The sequence below is a fragment of the Scyliorhinus torazame genome, chromosome 16 (assembly GCF_047496885.1).
Source record: "Scyliorhinus torazame isolate Kashiwa2021f chromosome 16, sScyTor2.1, whole genome shotgun sequence".
NCBI lineage: Eukaryota > Metazoa > Chordata > Chondrichthyes > Carcharhiniformes > Scyliorhinidae > Scyliorhinus > Scyliorhinus torazame.
This window is the reverse complement of record NC_092722.1, coordinates 5,859,156-5,884,485: the sequence shown is the minus strand read 5'-3', so window position 1 is coordinate 5,884,485 and position 25,330 is coordinate 5,859,156. Positions and strand designations below refer to the sequence as shown.

Here is a 25,330-nt window from a genome sequence, read left to right as displayed (position 1 = left end):
GTGCAGGGTAGGTGGATTGGCCACGCTAAATTGCCCCTTAATTGGAAAAAAAGGATTTGGGTACTCAAAATATATTTTTAAAAAGAAGCACCTGTCCTGCCCATATTTGGTGAAGGTGTTTCACAGCCACCATCACAACTGAGATAAAAGTCTTGAAGTTGTCAGGAGGCTGCAGATTAGTTCCCTAGCCATTCTCTGCTCCTGCAGGACTCAAACACCCAAGAATAGGCCTGGATTTCACAGGAATATGGGGCGAAATTCTCCCCCAACGGCGGGATGTCCGCCGACTGGCGCCAAAGACGGCGCCAATCAGACGGGCATCGCGCCGGCCCAAAGGTGCGGAATGCTCCGTATCTTTGGGGGCCGAGCCCCAACATTGAGGGGCTAGGCCGACGCCGGAGGGATTTCCGCCCCGCCAGCTGGCGGAAATGGCGTTTGTTGCCCCGCCAGCTGGCGCGGAAATGCGGCGCATGCGCGGGAGCGTCAGCGGCCGCTGTCAGTTTCCCGCGCATGCGCAGTGGGGAGAGTCTCTTCCGCCTCCGCCATGGTGGAGGCCATAGCGGAGGCAGAAGGGAAAGAGTGCCCCCACGGCACAGGCCCGCCCGCGGATCGGTGGGCTCCGATCGCGGGCCAGGCCACCGTGGGGGCACCCCCCGGGGTCAGATCGCCCCCCGCCCCCCCCAGGACCCCGGAGCCCGCCCACGCCACCTGGTCCCGCCGGTAAATACCAGGTTTGATTTACGTCGGCGGGACAGGCAATTCCTGGGCGGGACTTCGGCCCATCCGGGCCGGAGAATCCAGCGGGGGGTCCCGCCAACCGGCGTGGCCCGATTCCCGCCCCCGCCCAATCTCCGGTACCGGAGACTTCGGCGGGGCCGGGGGCGGGATTCACGGCGGCCAACGGCCATTCTCCGACCCGGCGGGGGGTCGGAGAATGACGCCCATGGTCCCAGACATTTACCGCAGGGAAAGATTTTCAGATGCGGAATGAGCCAAATACATCTTCTTCATTTTCGTTAAATAGCTTTGACACCCGACAGCAACCAGAGTGCCAAGTTGGTAACTTTTGGATGGGTAAACAGTGGGAACAGTGCCAACTTTCCAGGATTGGCCAGGAGACGCCAAGAATTGGAGAATAGACAGAACTCTATTTGCCTTCTTAATCACCTGTTGACCAAATTGCCCTTAATTGAAAACAAAAGAATTGTACTTTAAATTTATTTTTTAAAATGTACTCAGTTAGAAGAAAATAAGAACTATCTACTTCATTTAAAAAGACTTTCGTCCACGTATTTACTTTCTCTTTCGTTACTGTTAATAGAATGCTGGAAATCCCCATCATGTGATCTCTGAATAGAGCCAATTGTCCAATAAACAATATTGATATCAATTCCAGTAAAACTTCCAAAACTGGAAAGACAGGGCGGGATTCTCCCAGCCCGGGGCCAGGCCGGAGAATCCCCGTGACCGGGCCACGCCGCCCCAACGCCGGCGTGCGATTCTCCGCAAAGTGGAGAATCGGCGCCATTGCCGGCGTGGCACCGGTCGGGGGCCGCTGTACGCAGCCGGGCCGCCGATCCTCCGGCCCGGATGGGCTGATCCGCTGCTCCAAAAAGGCAGAGTCCGCCGGCGCCGGCCGCACCTGGTCGCAGCCGGCGGGAACTCTGCGCGCAGGGTCGGGGGGTGGCCTGTCCGGGGGGGGTGGGGGGGGGTGGTAGGGGGGCTCCGTCCCCGCGGTGGGCCTCCGATGGGGTCTGGCCCGCGATTGAGGCACACCGATCGGCGGGCCTGCCTCTCGCTCCCTGGGCCTATTTGCCTGCGCGCCGGCCCCTGAACTCCCGCACCATGTTCGGGGCCGGCGCGTTGAGGGAGGCCACCGCGCATGCGTGGGTTTGCTCCGGCGCCATTGCCCATGCGTGGATCCCGAGGTGCACAGTTTGCGCCGGGATGGGAGGCTGGAGCAGCCTGAACCGCTCCAGCACCTTGCTGGCCCCCTGTAGGGGCCAGAATCGGTACTCCCAGCGGCCCGTTCACGCCGTCGTGAAACGCGACGGAGTTTCCAATGGCGTGGACACTCTGCCGCCGAATGGAAGAATCCCGCCCACTAACTTTATAAACTAGTTTCAATCTTTCCAAACCACCCATCAGTTTCTATCTGATGAAGCAACAGTGTCACTTTGCTCTTTTTAAATGAATACATTGGCTGCTCAGTAAGGAGTCTATCCTGTGGGAGGGAGGGAGAGGCGATGTAGAATAAAGGATTTGTAACTGGTTATTCAGGTTTGGAATTTTGCTGTTTGTGACCACAGAGATCTCTGTTAGTGTTAATTTGCCAAATTCTATCAAGTGATCAAACACAGAGAATGGAGGCTATTGCTTTAAAGAACATTGTTGTCATTGTTGACTTTAGGTACTTTCCGGTTTGAAGCCTGACAGAAGGAAGATAAACAAATTCCCGATTAAAACACGAGACCGTTCATTGGTGAACGCTGGACAAGCTGGTCTGTAAAGCACATTTAGAAATATCCAAAATCAGACACGTTGATGCACGATCAATGACCACTAAAGCGAGGTTGTAGTCCAACTGAAGGCTTTAATAAGCTAGATGTTTCCCCCAGCAGCTCAGGTACAGAAAGAAGGCTGCTGGGGCAGCACGGGCTCTTATACCCCACCTTGCGGGGCGGAGCTACCATACAGCTTGACCAATAGGAAACATACAATATCTACCAATGGTGTTCCAGCATTACTAGGTACAGTAATACCTCTACACAGACTACCACATTCACCCCCTGTTAAAAAAAGAGTCCGGAGGGGGTGGTGGCTTGGTATTACAACATGGTAACATGGTAGAAGTTAGAGTTATGGAGGTACCGTAATACCAACGTATAGCGTTTTGTCTTATTGTCGTAACTATTTACAATTTCACAATTAACTATATACACTTTAAAATGAAGTAATCAGTCGATCGGGGGCCCTGGTCGTCCTCTGTGATCGTCGAAACTTCAGTGGTGACGCCGGTGGAGGCTCAGGCTTCTGTGACTCCGGGAGCGTGGCCTCGATCTCTGTGGCAGCTTCAACACCCCTAGACGGCGCTGGTGGGGAAGCCGATTGACCTGGGAAGGGAATGTCTGCGGGGTGCGTCGGTGGGCGGGGGGGCCTAGATGGGGCCCGCGGAAGAACCGATCCTCCTGGGAAGGGGGCGGCTGTAAGGTGCACCGGTGGGAGGGAGGATGGGACCGGTGGCTGGGGTGTGCGTGGGGTTCGGCGGGCACCAGGTCTCATAGGGAGACCGTATCTTGTCGGCCGTCGGGGTACACCACATAGGCGTACTGGGGGTTAGCGTGGAGAAGATGGAGCCTCTCGACCAACGGGTCCGACTTGTGCGCCCGCACGTGTTTTCGGAGCAGGGTGGGTCCGGGAGCTGCCAGCCAGGTCGGGAGCGAGGTCCCAGAGGAAGACTTCCTGGGGAAGACTACTAAAGGGAGGTTATAGTCCAACTGAAGGCTTCAATAAGCTAGATGATTTCCCCAGCAGCTCAAGTACAGAAAGAAGCCTGCTGGGGCAGCACGGGCTCTTATACCCCGCCTTGCAGGGCGGAGCTATCATACAGCTTGACCAATGGGAAACATACAATATCTACCAATGGTGTTCCAGCATTACTAGGTACCGTAATACCTCTACACAGGCTACCACACGCGTTTAATATGGTTAAAGCAGTTCCAACATAGGACTGAATTGCATAGGATCTACAGCACAGAAACAGGCCATTTAGCCCACCCTGTCTATGCTGATGTTTATGGTCCACTTGAGTATCCTGGTATCTTTCCTAATCTATTAACACTGCACGTCATATAAGATAAAGTATGAACTTTCCCGAACATTCATGTTGCAGTGATGGACTTCCCTGAATATACCAAACAGTTTCCACAGAAACAGCTATTGATTTCCATTCCTCCTGGTCCACAAAAGTAACTGAAACGCAAATTCTGTAGGACACGTTGGATTAAAACTCAGTCTAAACTGGATAATTTCCAAGTCATTCTTGGGGTATCTGTGGTTGGGAAGGCAGTAGGGGTGAAGAGAGAAAGCAAGAGGTCACACGAGAGGATCCCCTGCACGTTTAGGAGCCAGACCCCTGACCCTCTCATGTGGGAACGCACGGCACTCAGCAAGACTGGCAACATCTGTGAGAGAAACCGAGGGAATCGCCAGAAGTTTCCGCCTGGTTCCCGTCGGCAGGAACTTCCGATCTCACTGATGGCGAACCCCTGCTGTGGGTTTTCTAGTGGGGGAGGGGTGTCCGCACAATGGAAAACCGTGGTGACATCAGAAGATCCCGCCATCGGCCAATGACGGGCCACCTCCGCAAAAGACGCCGTGGGGGCGTGCGGAAATTCCCGTCCAATGTTTCAGGTCTCTTTCCCCAAATGCTGCCAGACCTGCTGAGTATTGCAGCATGTTTTTATAACCGAAAATATACTTTGCTAAGCTCACCATACAGCTGGGTGCATTGGGAAAACAGTTCACAGCTATTTAAATCTTACAAAGAAACCATTTCACAAGTTCCTCTAACATACAACAAGGGTGGGATTTTTGAGGAACTCTACAATGAGAGAAATGGTTCTCCACAGGTGCAACTATAAATTTCAGACGCAGTACTATTTAAACCAAATGTTATTTATCTTAATATCATTTTAATATTCAGTTTATTTTAATTTGGCTCCTTTACTGTTCATCAGTGTATTATGTGTGCTGCACGTTTTAAAGAAGTTCCTTTTAAGTGGTTGACCAGTAGCTGGAGGACGTGAGAAAATGAGCTGTATGGCCTCCAAGGGGAAGTGACCCATCCATTCCCTGTGCTGTCTCAGCAGGTGGCTCTGGAACCTTGCAAATTCACCAAATCTTATATTGTAGAAAGGAGGCCATTCGGACCATCGAGCCTACAGTGGCTCTCTGAAAGAGCATTCTACCTCGTCCCACTCCCCGGTCTTATTGTAACCTTGCACATTTCTTCTTTTCAGATAGCAATCCAATTGCCTTTTGAATACCTTGATCGAACCTGCCTCCACCACCCTCTCAGGAAGTTTGTTCCAAACCCCAGCCACCCTCTGGGTAAAAATACTTTTCCTCACATCACGTTTACTCCTTTTGATAAATTATTTTGAATCTGTGCCCTCTAGTTCTCGATATTCTCGAGTGTCACGTTATTGATTTCTGAGACCGTGCATCTTTTGCTTGTTGGAGCAGTTTGCTGGGTGATATTGGGCTAGCTTCACTCTGAAACTTTATTTATTTATGCCAGTTCCTGCTATTCCCAGGCTGCGAGGCTCCCACAACATGGTCAAAGATTTGTGGGGGAACATACTGGCAGGCTGCATTGTGATTGTTTGAGTCGTGCATTACTTGGTTCCTCAATGTGGGGAACTCAGGCAAGCATACTGCCAAATCCGGAAGCCTTTGGATTGGATTTGGGTTTATTGTCCCGTGTTCCGAGGTACAGTGAAAAGTATTGTTTCTGCGAGCAGTCCAGACAGATCGTTCCATACATGAAAAAACATAGGACACACATAAATACACAATGTAAATACATAGACACAGGCATCGGGTGAAGCATACAGAGTGTAGTACTACTCAGTGGAGAAGATGTGTAAAGAGTTCAGTTCATTCCGTAAGAGGGTCATTCAGGAGTCTGGTAACAGCGGGGAAGAAGCTGTTTTTGAATCTGTTAGTGCGTGTTCTTAGACTTTTACATCTGCTGCCCGATGGAAGAGGTTGGAAGAGAGGAAAAACCCGGGTGGGAGGGTGTGGTAGTCACCACTGATGTATATATTAGATGATTTGTGGTAAGGCCCTGTACTACAGGTACGAGGGTAGTTCCCTGCCTGCTGGCTCCGCCCAGTAGGCAGAGTATAAATATGTGTGCTCCCCGTACAGCAACCATTTCGCCAGCTGCTGTTGGAAGCCACACATCTTAGAGTAAAAAGCCTCGATTTCATTCAACTCTCGTCTTTGTGTAATTGATTGTGCATCAATTTATTACACTAAAGTTTTCAGAAGATGGACCTCCGCATCAAGCCGGATCGCCTGCAGCTGGATCCGCAATCAGGCAACGCCAAAAAGGATTTTGAACATTGGCTAGCCTGTTTCGAAGCTTACATCAGGTCTGCACCAGACCCAATTCCGGAAGCTCAGAAGATTCAGATCCTCTACATGCGGCTGAGCTCCAACGTCTTTCCACTTATCCAGGACGCGCTGACCTACGATGACGCCATGGCGCTACTGAAAGAAAACTACGCTCAGCGGACTAACACGCTTTACGCCAGACACATCCTCTCCACTCGTAAGTCAACTCCCTGGTGAGTCAGTGGAAGATTTCTGGCGTGCTCTAATTCCCCGAGTCAGAGACTGTGACTGTCAGGCCGTCACGGCCACGGAACACTCGAACTTGCTCATGAGAGACGCTTTTCTTACGGGGATAGGATCAGATTACATCTACCAGCGCCTTTTAGAAGGGGCCATGCTCGACCCCGCGGCAACCAAAAAGCTAGCGCTCTCGCTGACGGTCGCCTTGGCAACATCCAGGCCTACACCCCCGGCCGCGCGGCCCACCCCTCCTATGCATCAATAAGGAAAGAGAGGATCAATTATGAAGGTAGGCTAGCCAGTAACATTAGGCATGATAGTAAAAGTTTCTTTAAATACATTAAAAACAAACGGGAGGCAAAAGTTGACATTCGGCCGCTCCAAAATGACGCTGGTAATCTAGTGATGGGAGACAAGGAAATAGCTGAGGAACTAAATAAGTACTTTGCGTCAGTCTTCACAGTAGAAGACATGAGTAATATCCCAACAATTCAGGAGAGTCAGGGGGCAGAGTTGAATATGGTAGCCATCACAAAGGAGAAAGTGCTAGAGAAACTAAGAGGTCACCGGGCCTAGATGGGCTACATCCTAGAGTTCTAAAGGAGATAGCTGAAGAAATAGTGGAGGCGTTAGTTATGATCTTTCAAAAGTCACTGGAGTCAGGGAAAGTCCCAGAGGATTGGAAAATCGCTGTTGTAACCCCCCTGTTCAAGGGAACAAGAAAAAAGATGGAAAATTATAGGCCAATTAGCCTAACCTCGGTTGTTGGCAAGATTCTAGAATCCATCGTTAAGGATGAGATTTCTAAATTCTTGGAAGTGCAGGGTCGGATTAGGACAAGTCAGCATGGATTTAGTAAGGGGAGGTCGTGCCTGACAAACCTGTTAGAGTTCTTTGAAGAGATAACAAATAGGTTAGACCAAGGAGAGCCAATGGATGTTATCTATCTTGACTTCCAAAAGGCCTTTGATAAGGTGCCTCACGGGAGACTGCTGAGTAAAATAAGGGCCCATGGTATTCGAGGCAAGGTACTAACATGGATTGACGATTGGCTGTCAGGCAGAAGGCAGAGAGGTGGGATAAAAGGTTCTTTTTCGGAATGGCAACCGGTGACGAGTGGCGTCCCGCAGGGTTCAGTGTTGGGGCCACAGCTGTTCTCTTTATATATTAACGATCTAGATGACGGGACTGGGGGTATTCTGGCTAAGTTTGCCGATGATACAAAGATAGGTGGAGGGGCAGGTAGCATGGAGAAGGTGGGGAGGCTGCAAAAGATTTAGACAGTTTAGAAGAGTGGTCCAAGAAATGGCTGATGAAATTCAACGTGGGCAAGTGCGAGGTCTTGCACTTTGGAAAAAAGAATAGAGGCATGGACTATTTTCTAAACGGTGACAAAATTCATAATGCTGAAGTGCAAAGGGACTTGGGAGTCCTAGTCCAGGATTCTCTAAAGGTAAACTTGCAGGTTGAGTCCGTAATTAAGAAAGCAAATGCAATGTTGTCATTCATCTCAAGAGGCTTGGAATATAAAAGCAGGGATGTACTTCTGAAGCTTTCTAAAGCATTAGTTAGGCCCCATTTAGAATACTGTGAGCAATTGTGGGCCCCACACCTCACGAAGGACATACTGGCACTGGAGCGGGTCCAGCGGAGATTCACACGGATGATCCCAGGAATGGTAGGCCTAACATACGATGAACGTCTGAGGATCCTGGGATTATATTCATTGGAGTTTAGGAGGTTGAGGGGAGATCTAATAGAAACTTACAAGATAATGAATGGCTTAGATAGGGTGAACGTAGGGAAGTTGTTTCCATTAGCAGGGGAGACTAGGACCCGGGGACACAGCCTTAGAATAAAAGGGAATCACTTTAGAACAGAGATGAGGAGAAATTTCTTCAGCCAGAGAGTGGTGGGTCTGTGGAATTCATTGCCACAGAGGGCGGTGGAGGCCGGGAGGTTGAGTGTCTTTAAGACAGAAGTTGATAAATTCTTGATTTCTCGAGGAATTAAGGGCTATGGAGAGAGAGCGGGTAAATGGAGTTGAAATCAGCCATGATTGAATGGTGGAGTGGACTCGATGGGCCGAATGGCCTTACTTCCGCTCCTATGTCTTATGGTCTTATGGACCCCGCAGACGGCCGCCCCATCGGGGATCCCACTCAGCCAACCCCACGCCTGTGCCGCGCGCCAGCCAACCAACCCCGGGGGCCCCAAATGTTACTACTGTGGGCAGCCAAAACACCCCGACAACGCTGCCCGGCCCAGAGCGCCCTTTGCAAGGCCTGCGGCAAGAAGGGACACATTGCTGCGGTGTGCCAGGCCCGCTCAGTCGCCGCTATTGTTCCGACCCCCACCCCACATTCGGCCAGTTGGGTCCCCTCCTCGGTCCACGTGCGGCCAGTGGGCGCCGCCATCTTGTTCGACCCCCACCACGTGCTGCTCGTGGGCGCCGCCATCTTGTCCTCCCCAGGATCATTAAGCCACCATCGTACCAGGACCCATGCCCCCCAGGCACCCCAACTTCTGCCACCATCGACAACCAGCCACGTCTCGCCTCGGTCACGATTGACCAGTCTCGCCCACACAACCTAGCCACTGTCTCTGCAAACGTGAAAATCAATGGGCACGAGACCTCCTGCCTGCTGGACTCCGGGAGCACCGAGAGCTTCATCCATCCCAATACGATAAGGCGCTGCTCCCTCGCAGTACACCCCGCCAACCAGAGAATCCCCCTGGCCTCCGGGTCTCACTCCGTGGCGATCCGGGGGTACTGCATAGCCACTCTCACTGTCCATTACATGGAGTTTAGCGGCTTCCACCTCTATGTTCTCCCCAGCCTCTGCGCTGCCTTGCTATACTCGGCCTGGACTCCCAGTGCAACCTCCAGAGCCTAACACTGAAATTCGGCGGGCCCCTACCACCCCTTACTGGGTGCGGCCTCGCGACCTTAAATGTCGACCCACCTTCCCTATTTGCAAACTTAACCCCAGATTGCAAACCCGTCGCCACCAGGAGCAGACAGTACAGCACCCAGAACAGGACCTTCATCAGGTCCGAAGTCCAGCGGCTGCTTCGGGAAGGCATCATCGAGGCCAGCAACAGCCCCTGGAGAGCCCAAGTGGTAGTTGTGAAAACTGGGGAGAAACACAGAATGGTCGTGGACTACAGCCAGACCATCAATAGGTTCACGCAGCTCGACGCGTACCCCCTCCCACCCATATCTGATATGGTCAATCAGATTGCACAGTACTGGGTCTTCTCAACTGTGGACCTAAAATCCGCCTACCACCAGCTCCCCATCCATAAGGTGGACCGCCCATACACTGCCTTCGAGGCAGATCGTCACCTCTACCACTTTGTTAGGGTTCCCTTTGGCGTCACCAACGGGGTCTCGATTTTCCAACGGGAAAAGGACCGAATAGTTGACCGGTACAGGTTGCGGGCCACTTTCCCGTACCTAGACAATGTCACCATCTGCGGCCACGACCAGCAGGACCATGACGCCAACCTTGCCAAATTTCTCCACACCGCCACTCTCCTCAACCTAACTTATAACAAGGAGAAGTGCGTGTTCAGCACAAACCGCTTAGCCATCCTCGGTTATGTGGTCCAGAACGGAGTCCTGGGGCCCGATCCCAACCGCATGTGCCCCCTCATGGAACTCCCCCTCCCCCACTGCCCCAAGGCCCTCAAACGTTGCCTGGGCTTCTTTTCTTACTACGCCCAGTGGGTCCCAAATTATGCAGACAAGGCCGCCCACTCATCCAATCCACTCTTTTTCCCCTAACGGCCGAGCCTCACCAGGCCTTCAACTATATTAAGGCTGGCATCGCCAAGGCCGCGATGCACGCGGTCGACGAGACGTTACCATTTCAAGTCGAGAGCGACGCATCAGACGTCACTCTAGCCGCCACCCTCAACCAGGAAGGCAGGCCCGTGGCAATCTTTTCAGGAACCTGTCATGCCTCCGAAATTCGGCACTCGTCCGTCGAAAAAGAGGCCCAAGCCATCGTTGAAGCTGTGCGGCATTGGAGACATTACCTGGCCGGCAGGAGATTCACTCTCCTCACTGACCAACGGTCGGTAAGCTTCATGTTCAATAACACACAGCGGGGCAAGATCAAAAACGATAAAATCTTGAGGTGGAGCATCGAGCTCTCCACCTACAACTACGAGATTTTGTATCGCCCCGGTAAGCTCAACGAGCCCCCCGATGCCCTATCCCGAGGTACATGTGCCAGCGCACAGGTGGACCGACTCCGGATTCTGCACGACAACCTTTGTCACCCGGGAGTCACACGTTTGTACCACTTCAGTAAGGCACGCAATCTGCCCTACTCTGTCGAGGAAGTGAGGGCAATCACCAGTGACTGCCAGGTCCGTACGAAGTGTAAACCGCACTTCTACCAGCCAGACCGCGTGCGCCTGGTGAAGGCCTCCCGCCTCTTTGAAAGCCTCAGCGTGGACTTCAAAGGGCCCCTCCCCTCCACCGACCGTAACACGTACTTCCTCAGTGTGGTCGATGCGTACTCCAGATTCCCCTTCGCCATCCCATGCCCCGACATGACGTCTGCCACCGTCATCGATACCCTCAACACCATCTTTGCTCTGTTCGGCTTCCCCGCCTACATCCACAGTGACAGGGGATCCTCATTCATGAGCGATGAGCTGCATCAGCTCCTGCTCAACAAGGATATCGCCTTGAGCTGGAGACCGGCTATAACCCCAGGGGAAACGGGCAGGTGGAGAGGGAGAATGGGACGGTCTGGAGGGCTGTCCAGCTGGCCCTACGGTCCAGAAATCTCCCGGCCTCCTGCTGGCAGGAGGTCCTCCCCGACGGACTGCACTCTATTCGGTCGCTCCTATGCACTGCGACTAATGACACACCCCATGAACGTCTCTTTGCCTTCCCCAGGAAGTCCACCTCCGGGGTGTCGCTCCCGACTTGGTTCGCAGCTCCAGGACCCGTACTCCTCCGTAAGCACCTACGACTCCACAAGGCGGACCCGTTGGTTGAGAGGATGCAGCTACTCCACGTGAACCCGCAGTACGCCTACGTAGTGTACCCCGACGGCCGCCAAGACATTCTCCCTCAGGGACCTGGCACCAGCTGGTTCCGCACACACACACACCCCTCCGGCCTGGCGCCACCCTCCCCTCCCCCGGCGCACCCAGCCGCAACCCCCACCCCGGGACAATCCGTCCTCCCCCTGCCCACGCCCAAGGATGAAGAGGATTTTGGCACGCACCCGAAGTCACCGAGGACCAGACCGGCACCAGAATCGCCGCCACCACTGCGGCGCTCCCAACGGCAGATCAAGGCTCCGGACCGGCTGAACCTGTAACTTGATCGGAACTCTCAAAACATCATCCTTCTGTATAATTCTCCTCCACCCCGCCGGACTCAATTTTAACAGGGGGTGAATGTGGTAGTCACCACTGATGTATATATTAGGTGATTTGTGGTAAGGCCCCTGTACTACAGGTACGGGGGTAGTTCCCTGCCTGCTGGCTCCGCCCAGCAGGCGGAGTATAAATATGTGTGCTCCCCTTACAGCAGGCATTTCGCCAGCTGCTGTCGGAGGCCACACATCTTAGTGTAATAAAGCCTCGATTACATTCAACTCTCATCTTTGTGTAATTGATCGTGCATCAGAGGGGTCTTTGATTATGCTGCCCGCTTTCCCAAGGCAGCGGGACGTGTAGATGGAGTCAATGGATGGGAGGCGGTTTTGCATGATGGACTAAGCTGTGTTCATGACTCTCTGTAGTTTCTTATGGTCTTGGGCCGAGCAGTTGCCATGCCAGGCTGCGATGCAGCCAGATAGAGTGCTTTCTATGGTGCGTCTGTAAAAATTGATAAGAGTCAATGTGGACATGCTGAATTTCCTTTAGTTTCCTGAGGAAGTATCGGCGCTGTTGTACTTTCTTGGTCATAGCGTCAATGTGGGTGGACCAGGACAGATTGTTTTGATGGGCACACCTAGGAATTTGAAACTGTCAGCCACCTGGGCACCATTGATGCAGACAGGGGTGTGTACGACACTTTGCTTTCTGAAGTCAATGACCAGCTCCTTAGTTTTGCTGACGTTGAGGGAGAGATTGCTGTAGGTACACCACGCCACTAGGTTCTATATCTCCCTCCTGTGCTCTGACCTTGTATATTTGTGATGGAAACTAAGGCTGATGATAACATCTTGGGCGAAGGAAAGCTCCAACGAATCTGGCCTTGGTGTGGCCTGATCTTTGTAGTGACCTGTGACTTCACCCAGGCAGTGATGTGACGTTGTGTGATGGTGGACTGTGGGAACCTCCATAAATCCCTAAATCTGCACAGGCACTTGACATACTCCCAATGTCCATGGGCTCTGCTGTTGCTGAGCTACCAAACAGCATGGACAACTAGAATTTGTTTTCAATCATTCTGTTGTATGTCAGATTCCAGCATTTACAACATTTTTATTTTTGAATATAATTGAATACTTAAAGCAGTTCTGATACCTTAAAAACTGTTTCATAAAGTTCACAAAAGTACCTTTAAAACAATGTAATTGGTTAATGTCTAACGATTCACAAAATTCCTTTGTCTTCACAAAGTGTGGGAGTTGATTGGCTATTGGCAAGTCCCCCAAAAAGTACACGTTATATTTAAGTTCAAATGCACCTACACAATTTATAGCTATCTGCAATGTCTGACCACATGCATTAAACCCTCTTTCTATTTCAGAATTATTTTCCATTCCTCGGCCCACCTATTCCGTTTGGCCATTAAATCATTTGTCAGAAGCACTAAAAGGCTTGCATTTATATAGCACCTTTCATGACCACAGGCACCTCAAAGCACTTTACAGCTGGTGAAATACTGTTCAAGTGTAGTTACTACGGTGATGTGAGGAAAAATGGCAGCCAATTTTCACACAGCAAGGTTCCACAAACAGCAATGTGATAATGACCAAGGAAATGTTTTTTGTGATTTGATTGGGAGACAGATATTGGCCAAGATATTTGAGTGAACCCCTTCACCTCAGAGTGCAGACGGAGCATCAGTCTAATGTCTCTTGCAAGAGGCAATAGCTCTGACAGTGCAGCACTCCCTCAGTATTACACTGAGTGTCAGGATAGATTTTTGTGCTCAAGTGCTAAAGTGGGATTCAAATCCATAACCTTCCCTCTTTGTGCTGCCTCAGCAGGTGGCCCTAGAGGCCACTTTCCACACACTGTATAATGAAATGCATACAGCAAGCAGTGGCACACACTGTGAATTAGGGTCAACTGTTTGTTCAATGCAAATCATGCCTTCATGGTTTTCCGATTGGAAGGTTACTTTTATGCATTCAGTTGTCTTCTGGATGACATCAACTGGCAAGTTCCCGATAAACGAGCACACAGGGCGACCGTGCGGGTTATCAATAACAGGCGGGTTTCAGAGAAGGAAAAAGCTGCTCCTATCAGACCCTCTCACTCATGACCAACATGGAGGAGCAGGTTCCAGAAGCAGCCGAAGGCGATTGGACAATCAAGTGACTTGGACCTACTGGAATGTTACTTCCAGACCTGTTGCCACCACCGAATCCTGAGAAGACATTCGTGTTGGTGTAATAGTACGACTTGAACTATAAGGACACCAGGAAAGAACTGTGTTTCCTTCTGCAAAAGGCAATTCCCATGAGCCCCACACAAAATACCTTGGTCTCACTTTGAACGGGACTCTCATCTATGGGCCTCATCACCACCTGCCAAAAAGTAAAAATTGGGGGTAAACCCAGTCCAAATTGAGTGATTCCCAATATCGCCCCACATTACTCTTTCTGCAATTCACCTTGACACCAGAATGCTGTGAGATGGAAAATGCCAATTTTCTATTCAATAAGCCACCAAGAAAGCCTTAAAATTACATTGACCAGTCAGGGAAATTGCAGTTGATATTCATTCAGCTGGAATCAACCCACTATCCAGATGGATGGAATTGGGGGACACATGCAGCATAAAGAACTAATACCTCATCACTGATCCAACAGGCTCCTGGCTTCACCTTCCCTCAGTGACAGTGAACAGAATTCAACCAAATCCACAGAGAGTACAGATGATGTGTCCAGCTGCTCCAGATGTCTAAGGTGAAGGATAACCTGAAGTACGATTGTTGCCAAGTTCCAAACCATGGAACAAATCCCATCACTCTCGAAACTACATTAACCCTGGTAATGCTGATAGTTATGATAGTACCACATATACTTACCTGGCAGGGGTGAAACCATGATCAAAAAGGTGGTTCGCCCAGGACGAGGCTAGCCCATTGTACTTCGGGTCTGCTGACGCCTGCGATGTCCCCAAATGCGGGATAGGCGACTGCAAAATTTGTGGTAGTGGGGGACTGCGTTTGCGCTCTCCCCTGCAAAAATTTTTTTTTTAAATGCTAGTACCACATCCCCCTTTCTTTGTAAATGAAAATTATTATAACATTGGTTGTGATATTTTCCACCAAAGGTGAAATTCTGACTGAACGTAGAAAGGTATAATTCTGACTATTAGTTAGTAGCTATCATAAACCACTAGAATACAGTACATTAATTCGTAATAACTGTTACATCACTTAGATGAGCAAAAGTATCATTATACAGTCATCACAAATTAAGTCTCTCTGGCGGTCTTCTTCTCGTCGATTGTCTCAACAGAATGTTCAAGGTGTTGGATTGCTCAGCCACATCTTGCTGTGTCTGCGCTAAGTAAGGACCTGGAAAGGCAATGTTCTTGAATATGTTATCACGTGGTACAATATTCGAAAGTTGAGGTTGAACTTTATGCTTGACACGCAGCAATGCTCGTCTGTTTCTCCTGAACAGCGATCCCTGTTCTGTTTTTACAAAGCATGACCTAGGTGCTACCTGTTTCAGAACTTTCACAATGTGTTGCCATCCTCCTTCTGGATTCTGAAATCACACAATGTCACCTTCCTGAAATTCAGACAGAGGTTTGGTTTGTCTATTGTAGACCTCATTGTTGCTTCTGTTACATTGCCATGATACGTTCACGTATCTCTTTATTATCCATTTCAGGATTGGTGATCCCTGGTAGTGTGGTTCTTAGTCATCTACTCATTAACATTTGAACAGGTGATTGACCAGTTGATAACAGTGTTGCTCGGTATGCTAACGGTAAATCTTGACCATCTTCACTCTCTTTGCGGAATAACTTTTTTATTATCCCTAGTCCTTTCTCTGCTTTTCCATTAGAATGATGAGAACATCTGCTAGAAGTAATATGATTGAAATTATATTGCTCTGCAAACAGTGTCCACTCCCAACTTGAGAAACACAGACTATTGTCAGAGACAACATTAAGAGGTATCCCATGCCGTGCAAAATTTGATTTTGTTGCCTTTATCACTGATCTGGCAGTGGAATCTTTCAGCATCATCATCTCTGGATAGTTGGAATAATGGTCTATGACTATCAGGTAGTCATAACCCTGGAAATAGAATTAATTCATGCTCACTTTGTTCCATGGACTGGTAACAATCTCCATCTGTTGCATGGTTTCTTTGCTCTGTGCATGCTGATGCATCTGACAAATTGTACATGCTTGAACATATTGGTCGATATATCTGTTTATTCCCGGCCAATATACCGACTGTCTGGCTCTCCTCTGACACTTTTCTTTATTTTTAAAATAAATTTAGAGTGCCCAATTCATTTTTCCAATTAAGGGGCAATTTTAGCATGGTCAATCCACCTAGCCTGCACATCTTTGGGTTGTGGGGGCGAAACCCATGCAAACACGGGCAGAATGTGCACACTCCACACGGACAGTGACCCAGAGCCGGGATCGAACCTGCCTCGGCGCCATGAGGCAGCAATGCTACTCACTGCGCCACCGTGCTGCACTCCTATGACACTTTTCGATGCCTTGATGACCCTCGTGAATCTGCTGCAGAATCCCTAACGTAAACTGGCAAGAATCACTATCCTATGACCCTTTTGCAGGACACCATCTACTGTAGAAAGATCATCTCTTATATCTCGAAAGGCTGATCGACATCCAGCAGGCCATCCTTCTTTTAGGTATTGTTTCACCTTCTGGAGTGTCAAATCCTTTTCAGTTTCGGCTTTTATGGTCTGTAGTTTGCGGTCAGACACTGGCAGTATCTCGGTAAATAGACAATCTTGAGATTCCACTATTTGGACTATCTCGGGTTCTGATGTTTCACCATCAGTGATTGTCTTGAATTCTGACATGTCAGCATCAGTGGTAGCTTCGGAGAGGTCGTCCCTTGACTCTTCATCTCGGTCAGCTAAAGTACTGCTTGAGTGAATCCTTTCAACTAGATGCAATCTTTCATAAGCATCCACTCCAATTAATGATGATTTCTCACCCTCCACCACCTCGAAGTCGATAGGTATCTCGTTGTTCCCATTCATAATAAGACAGCAGTTTCCTCTTGTGACTATCTTGTTACCATTGTCATCTTCGAGCCTACAAGTGGATTGCTTTATGAGTGGTTTGCCAATAGTTTGCTTTAAAGATCGGTGGGTGATAATATTTGCGTGCGCTCCTGTGTCAATTTTAAACGGTATTAATTCTCCATTTACCTCTAATGAGACAGTCCACTCCTTAATTATCTTCGAGAGCTCATTTACTGGTCTGTCATCTCGAACCAGTAAATGAATCCTAGTGACCGCTTCGATCATGAATGTATCCAAAAGTGAACATAGTGAGCAATCCTTCCTATCCACTACGATGTTGGAATTTTTCTCTGCCCTCTGCACACTTTGGATCCATCTGAAATCACTATAAGACTTTTACATTTTTTTACTGGAACGGCTACTGATAAACAACACTGTGCTGCAAAGTGGTTAAGTTTGCCACAATTCGAACATTGTTTGTCATTCGCAGGACAATTTATTTTACTGTGGGCTTGTCCACAGCGTGTGCACGTGATCACGCTCATGACACCACTTTCAAAATGGCCACCGAGCTTTGTACGCAGATTTCTTTGCTGAGCACAGCATTAATGGCGTCAGCCATGTGTCCCGATTTCACCCTCTTTTCCTTTGCAACGAACTCTACATATTTGCTCGATGCCTGTTCGCTGGCCTTGCACATAATAATAGTGTCTTCAATCGATAAAACCGGTTGTCTTAGCATTTTCTCACGCAAACGTCATAATTTATCCCAAACACAACCTGATCACGCAGCATTGAATCTGAGGCTGATGAAAAATTACAGGACTGCGCTCGCAACTTTGGAGCTATGATGAAGGAATCTACTGACTCTCCCCTTAACTGCAGCTTTTTCCAAAACCTGTAGCGCTCATAGGTCTCATTCACCTGTTTATTACAGTGTGTATCGAACCTTTGAAGCACCATGCTGTATTTATTTTTATACTCATCTGCTCTGAATTCAAACAAATTAAACAGTTCTAATGCTTGCAGTCCAGCCAAATTTAATAGGAGTGCTATTTCACGTTGGTCTGAGGCATTTTCAAGCACAGGCAGAAATAAAAATTTCAAACTGCTGCTTGAAGAAAGCCCAGTTCTGGCATAGTTTACCATGTGTCTTGAAGTGGTCAGGGTTCTTGAGACCTTCCATCTTCTGATTAGTCTTTGTCGCAGATTTTTTCTGAGTTGTAGCTTCTGGATTGCTTCTTCAATCTCCTGATGCTATTCTTTCCTAATCTAACAGCTGTTTCTGACAAAACATTGACTCCTGGTACCATATGGTGTTCTTTGTGTTGCTTATTTCAGGATGGTTGGCGTAGTGTTCTCAAAGACAACAAAATAGCTTTAACTTAAACAAAGCTACTCATTTATTTATACGACTAACTTGGATTCGACACTTACTCCTGAAGAATACACAGTTGACTAATAACATCTACTGTACTCATCCACAGCTAATCTCACTACTGGTGTGAACTAATAACTACTCTCACTTGCACTATCTGCTCTTCTGATCTTTGCCAGCTAACTCCTGCATACACTCGTCCCCTAAGATCCAGCATCACTGCCTTATATGGTTGTAACTCTAGCTCCCTTGAGTGGCTACTCGTTACACTACATTAACCCTTGCAATGCTGATAGTTATGATAATACCACATCCCCCTTCTTCTTCCTCACCCTCTTCTACTCTCCTTGTCCAAGACAAGCCTGAAACAAACACTGCTGAAGGTTAGACCCATCAGATCACCATAGAAACTAATAGTTTGAAAATACTGAAGAATACATTTTTTTACATCTGAATTGTACTAGATTCCAGTGAGATTGAGGAGGTAGCGCAGTCTGACCCTTTCCAAATCCCATCTCCACTTTCCAGATTTTCACAGAATAACGACTCAGAGGAGAAATCATAAAACCGCTGCAGCGCAGAAGAAAGCCATTCGGCCCATTGAGTCTGTACTGACCCTTCGAATGAGCACTCCACCCATGTCCACTCCCCCACACACCCTGCCCTATCCCTGTAACCCCATAACCGAACATGCATATCCCTGGACACTAAGGGGCAATTTAGTATGGCCAATCCATCTAACCTGCTCATCTTTGGTCTGGGAGAGGAAACCGGAGCACCCGGAGGAAACCCACACAGACATGGGGAGAATACGCAAACGTCACTCAGACAGTCACCCAAGGCCGGAATTGAACCTGGGTCCCTGGCACTTGTCTGTTTCTTTTTACCTCAGCGGTGCTGGGATTCTAATCAGTTTTCCACAAATAACAGAAGAAAATACACAATAAAGGGAGCTGTTAACACAAAGGTGTTGAGTGAATCTCAGTATTGTCCCCATACAGTATAGTTAACGCATTGGTGCAGCAGTTGTTGCAAGGTCAGACGGCCACAGCTGCATTAGAAAGAAGGAAAAAACAAGCAATGGAAACTAGTGATTTCCTGGGTGTGAATCACAAACTCCTTTTTAAATCTGTGGAAAATATAAGGTGACAGGTATGCGAGGGAGGTGGAAGAATGGAAAATGTTCAAATGAATGTTTCACAAATAATATTTTCCTTTAAATCATACCAGTGGAAAAAATCAGTAATTCAGAAAGGATTTCTTCGCCCACTCTGAAGACGTCATTCTCTCAGGTCTCCCCCAGTATTTCTCCCGACCATTTATTATATTTTAGTGAACCTCAACAGTAGTAAGGCGCCATTGGGAAAGGACACTGTCTAAGGCCCATCAGCCCTTGTACTGGCGAGAAGGTGTGAAAAAACTCTGGGTTTGACTTGTAATGAACACTGTATTCTACAGTATCAAAGAAACGGATTAGTTTTGCACTTTATATAATGTCAGCTTTGAATGGTCATCTATTTAACTTTTATAGATTTTATGGGCAAAGTACGTTTTGGAAAAAATATATATTTTAAAACCTATTTTATTCACGGCATTTTCACATATATGCACAAAATGTCAGAAGTACAACAAAACTCAATAAACAAGCTGCCTGCCCCCTGAGAGCAACACCCCGCCACTTCCCGACTTCCCATTTTAACCCACTTATCCCCGCCTTGCTGACCCCTCAATCCTCCTTAAAGAAATCGGTAAATGGATTCCACCTCCCGGTGAATCCGTCTGCTGACCCGTCTCAGGAATACTGCCAGGTCACTCACCCACACTCCCACTTTGAGCAGCTCCAAGTCCCGCCACCCTAGCAAAAGCCGTCTCCGGGCTATCAGGGAGGCAATGGCCAAAACATCGGCCTCTCTCATCCCCGGACTCCCGGGTCTTCTGACATCCCAAATATCGCCATCTTTGAACTCGGAACCACCCCCACACCCAACACCTCGGACATTATGTCCGGGAACCCCTGCCAGAACCCATTCAGCCTTGGGCCCGCCCGGAATATATGGACATGATTCATGAGCCTCCCCATGCACCACCCACACCTATTCTCTACCCCCTACAAAGAACCTGCTCACCCTCACCACCATCATATGTGCCTCATGCACCACCTTAACCTGGATGAGGCTTAACCTCGCACACAACGAGGATGTGTTCATCCTCTGCAAGCTTCCGGCCACTTCTCGGCCCCCACCACCCCTCCCAACTCCTCCTCCCATTTACGCTTAATGTCCCCCACCAGGGCTCCCTCTCACTCCATCAACTCCTTATAGATATCCGACAGCTTCCCCTCCCCTATTCCTTCTTTCGACAGCACCTTGTCCTGCAACCCCAGGGGCGGCAGCCCAGGAAATGATGGCACCTCTTTCCTCATGAAGTTCCGAATCTGCAGCCACCTAAAGCCATTCCCTCTGGGCTACTCATACACTTCCTCAAAGCCCTCCAGCCCTGCAAATCTTCCTCTTATAAACAAGTCCCCAAAGCGTTCAATCCCAGCCTGACGCCACCCCCTAAACCTCGCATCCAACCTCACCGGTGCAAACCTATGATTATTACACCACCCTAAACGCAACTTCCCCAGTCTCCTTTCCTGCCCTCTGGCATGAATAGGGAATACCTCACTCTTTCCCATGTTCAATTTCTATCCCGAAAACCGGCCGAATTCCCCCAAAATCTTCAGAATACCTCTAATGCTGCCCACTGGGTCCGAGATATACAATAACTATCCAGCCCTGAATGAAACCCCACCCCACCCATCCCTTTCTCAGCCTCATACATAAAACATACCAGCCTCGTATGAACCCCAACTTCAGATGTGGCTCCTGCAGAAATGCCACGTCCGCTTACAGACTCCTCAGATGCGGGAACACACGCGACCGTTTAACTGGCCCATTCAAACCCTCACGTTCCACGTGACCAGCCTGGTTGGGTGACTCCTCTCCCTCTTCCCCTCACGAACAGCCATACCCCTTTTTGAGCCAGCCCGTGTCACGCACCCCTCCAGACTCGTCCTCAGATGTCCAGCGCTATCAATCTCTTCCCAACTGCGCCGCACCAACCACACCCTTGTCAGCAACCTCACCCAACATCGGACCTTTTCTTTATCCAAGAAGCAATGCAGCCGCACCACCATCGCCCTCAGCGACTCCCTGCGGCCTCTTCCTCGGCGTTTTGTGCGCTCAGTCCACCTCGAGAGGCCGATTAAAGGCCCCTTCCCCCCCCCCCCCCCCCCCCCCCAACCTCTCCAGCATACACAGCAGCCTCGGCACCGTCAGTGCCTTCAGGCATCCCAACAATCCTCACATTTTGCCTCCTGGAGCGGTTCTCCAGGTCCTCCACCTTCTCCCTCAGCCTCTTCCGGCTCTCCCGCATCAGTCCCAATTCCGCCACTAACAAGGCGATCTGCTCCACATGCTCCCCCACCGCCTCCTCCACTTTCTGAACTTGCCCGGCCCTGGGACGCCAGCCTCTGCTTCACTCGCTCAATCCCAGGTCTCAGCGGCTCCACCACTTTGGTTTTGGAAAAGATATTGACAGACTATTCAACAATGAGATGCAAGGGCAGCACGGTGACACAGTAGTTAGCACTGCTGCCTACGGCGCTATGGACCCGGGTTCGATCCCAGCCCTTTGGTCACTGTCCGTGTGGAGTTTGCACATTCTCCCCGTGCCTGCGTGGGTCTCACCCCCACAACCCAAAGATGTGCAGGGTAGGTGGATTGGCCACGCTAAATTACCTCTTACTTGGAAAAAATGAATTGGGTACTCTGAATTTATATTTTTAAAAAGAATTGATTCTTTTTTCCATTCTCTAATGCAGGGGCAACATGGCCAACTATTATCTGCCTCAATGCCTTTCTCTATTGAATTTGGTTAAACTAATCAAAACTGGAGATCAAAACTGAGCCTCCTTGGGTCAAACATAAGACTCTTTGCTCACTAGAGACATTAAAAGGCAGTCAAATACAGGACAAGTCTTGGTCAGCAGAGTTAAACATCTTCACAACTGAAGCTGAACTGATAATGCTCAGCAACATCCAAAGTAAATAAGCAAGTTATTGGTTGGTTGGAGGTTGATTGGAGGCAGTGTGCATCACATGATGCACACTGCCATCAGCCCTGTCAACTTAAACAACCTTTTCTTCCACTTCCAATACTTACATAACAAATAATCAAAAATGTTCAAATGAAATTAAACAAACCACATAAGATACCCAGGAGTGCTCAAGATATCCAGTGCTTATCCTGGATATTGAGACTCAGACCTCACTCAAATTAAGATGGATCATAGAATTAGAATTTTAAAAAAGAATTAGAATTTAAAATGCAGAAGGAGGCCGTTCAGCCCATCGAGTCTGCACTGGCTCTTGGAAAAAGCACCCGACCCAAGGTCCACACCTCCACCCTATCCCCATAACCCAGTAACCCCACCCAACATTAAGGGCAATTTTGGACACTAAGGGCAATTTAGCATGGCGAATTCACCTAACCTGCACATCTTTGGACTGTGGGAGGAAACCGGAGCACCCGGAGGAAACCCACGCACACACGGGGAGAATGTGCAGACTCCGCACAGACAGTGACCCAAGCCGGAATCGAACCTGGGACCCTGGAGCTGTGAAGCAATTGTGCTATCCACAATGCTACCGTGCTGCCCTAAATCAGTGGGATCAGTGGGACAAGGCCGCACAGGGTAAGTAATGAAAATTCAGGCCACAGCTTGACCACAGCAGTCCATAGCGGCAAGTGATCGACTGTTTGCCAGGAGAGATCACAGGACTGAATTATATAATTGGGATTTAATATTAATAAAGGTCTTTCATGTACAAGGGATGCAATGGACCCACTCCACACAGGGTGTTCTTGCCTTTTTCATTGCAGGCCAGTCAGAGGGAGTTGGTGCATTATTCACATACCACTACTGGTGACATGTATCGAGGCTGGCAACAACAAGAGTACCACAAGCTTGTCGCCCCTCTTTAAGGTCCTTGGCCCAGCAGAAAAAGGTATCCTCAAGAATGGTGCTTTTTACACTTCAGAGTCAACCCCTAAGGTCTCCCCTGACTTGGCCTGGTCCCCTGGAGCCCAATTCCCGGGTACCCTGGAGTCAATCCCCTGATTTCCCCTGACTAAGCCTCTGGTACGTGGTCACTCTGCCAATATCCAATGACTCCTGTTCTGCAGTGGTCAGGGTGGCACTGACTGCAGCACAGGCCTGGTTCTCTATCTCTCCCTGGAGTTACACGCTCCCTTCACTTGCAGTGATAGAAAGAAGAAAATGATGTTCAGTGGTCACAGCAAAGCCTGTTCCTGCAAAGCTGGGATTCCCCTCCTCACCCAGAAACCACCCCAAACTTGCTGTAAGGTTTGTCCCATTAAAATTCCAACTCAAGGATCGAATCTTAACAACGAAGCTTACATTCATATGTGCTATTAGCTACTCTCAGGGCTGGCACAGACAGTTACCCAAGCTCACATGACATAATTGATGCTCAAAATTGCTGTCTTTCACAAAGCTTTGTTTGTTGAAGGTATAAACTTGCTTGAAAGGCACAACAAGCATCATTTAATTTTACTGGACCGTACCAAGACGCTTCGAGTCTCAGGTTCAGTTTACCACACAAAATGGACGTGCTTCATCGTCTCACGTTATCACTCACCATGACAAAAATGTGGTGGAGAAATCAAAGAAAATAGGCAACAAATTTGAAACATGCGCAACTATCCAAAGGTATAACAATGGCCTCCTTCTGTGCCATTTATTTTATGATCATTACACAGCAGGATAAATGGTTAATTTGTCAGTCATGGGCACCATTGGCAAGGCCAGCTGTTATTGCTCATTCCCCTTGAGAAGGGGATGGTGAGTTGCCATCTTGAACTGCTGCAGTGGTGTTAGGAAAAAATAATAATTGGGTACTCTAAATTTATTAAAAAAAGAAAAACGTGCGGGATTCGCCGGGTCCGTGATTGACACTCGGGAGGCTGACAAGCTGCAGCCGCACACACACATTACACTCCCCACACACACTCATTCCAGCCGCACACACATTACACTCCCCACACACACTCATCCCAGCCACACACACACATTACACTCCCCACACACACTCATCCCAGCACACACACATTACACTCCCCACACACACTCATTCCAGCCGCACACACACATTACACTCCCCACACACACTCATCCCAGCCGCACATACACATTACACTCCCCATAGACACTCATCCCAGCCGCACACACACATTACACTCCCCACACACACTCATCCCAGCCGCACACACACATTACACTCCCCACACACACTCATCCCAGCCGCACACACACACATTACACTCCCCACACACACTCATCCCAGCCGCACACACACATTACACTCCCCACACACACTCATTCCAGCCGCACACACATTACACTCCCCACACATCCTCATCCCAGCCGCACATATACATTACACTCCCCACACACACTCATCCCAGCCGCACATATACATTACACTCCCCACACACACTCATCCCAGCCACACACACACATTACACTCCCCACACACACTCATCCCAGCACACACACATTACACTCCCCACACACACTCATTCCAGCCGCACACACACATTACACTCCCCACACACACTCACCCCAGCCGCACACACACATTCCACTCCCCACACACACTCATCCCAGCCGCACACACACATTACACTCCCCACACACACTCACCCCAGCCGCACACACACATTCCACTCCCCACACACACTCATCCCAGCCGCACACACACATTACACTCCCCACACACACTCATCCCAGCCGCACACACACATTCCACTCCCCACACACACTCATCCCAGCCACACACACACATTCCACTCCCCACACACACTCATCCCAGCCGCACACACACATTACACTCCCCACACACACTCATCCCAGCCGCACACACACATTCCACTCCCCACACACACTCATCCCAGCCGCACACACACACTACACTCCCCACACACACTCATCCCAGCCGCACACACACATTACACTCCCCACACACACTCATCCCAGCCGCACACACACATTACACTCCCCACACACACTCATCCCAGCCGCACACACACATTACACTCCCCACACACGCTCATCCCA

The 25,330-nt window shown here is 49.3% G+C and overlaps 1 protein-coding gene and 1 non-coding gene across 2 annotated transcripts in view; both read left to right on the top strand.

Moving 5' to 3' along the window:
* LOC140392551 (tumor necrosis factor receptor superfamily member 5-like) overlaps nucleotides 1–25,330 on the top strand; it is a 161,833-nt gene that overhangs the window by 42,353 nt on the left and 94,150 nt on the right. The gene's annotated exons all lie outside the window — the stretch shown is intronic.
* On the top strand, nucleotides 14,595–14,758 carry LOC140393427 (U1 spliceosomal RNA). The gene has a single exon (XR_011935609.1). It is a non-coding gene; the product is annotated as a U1 spliceosomal RNA (small nuclear RNA).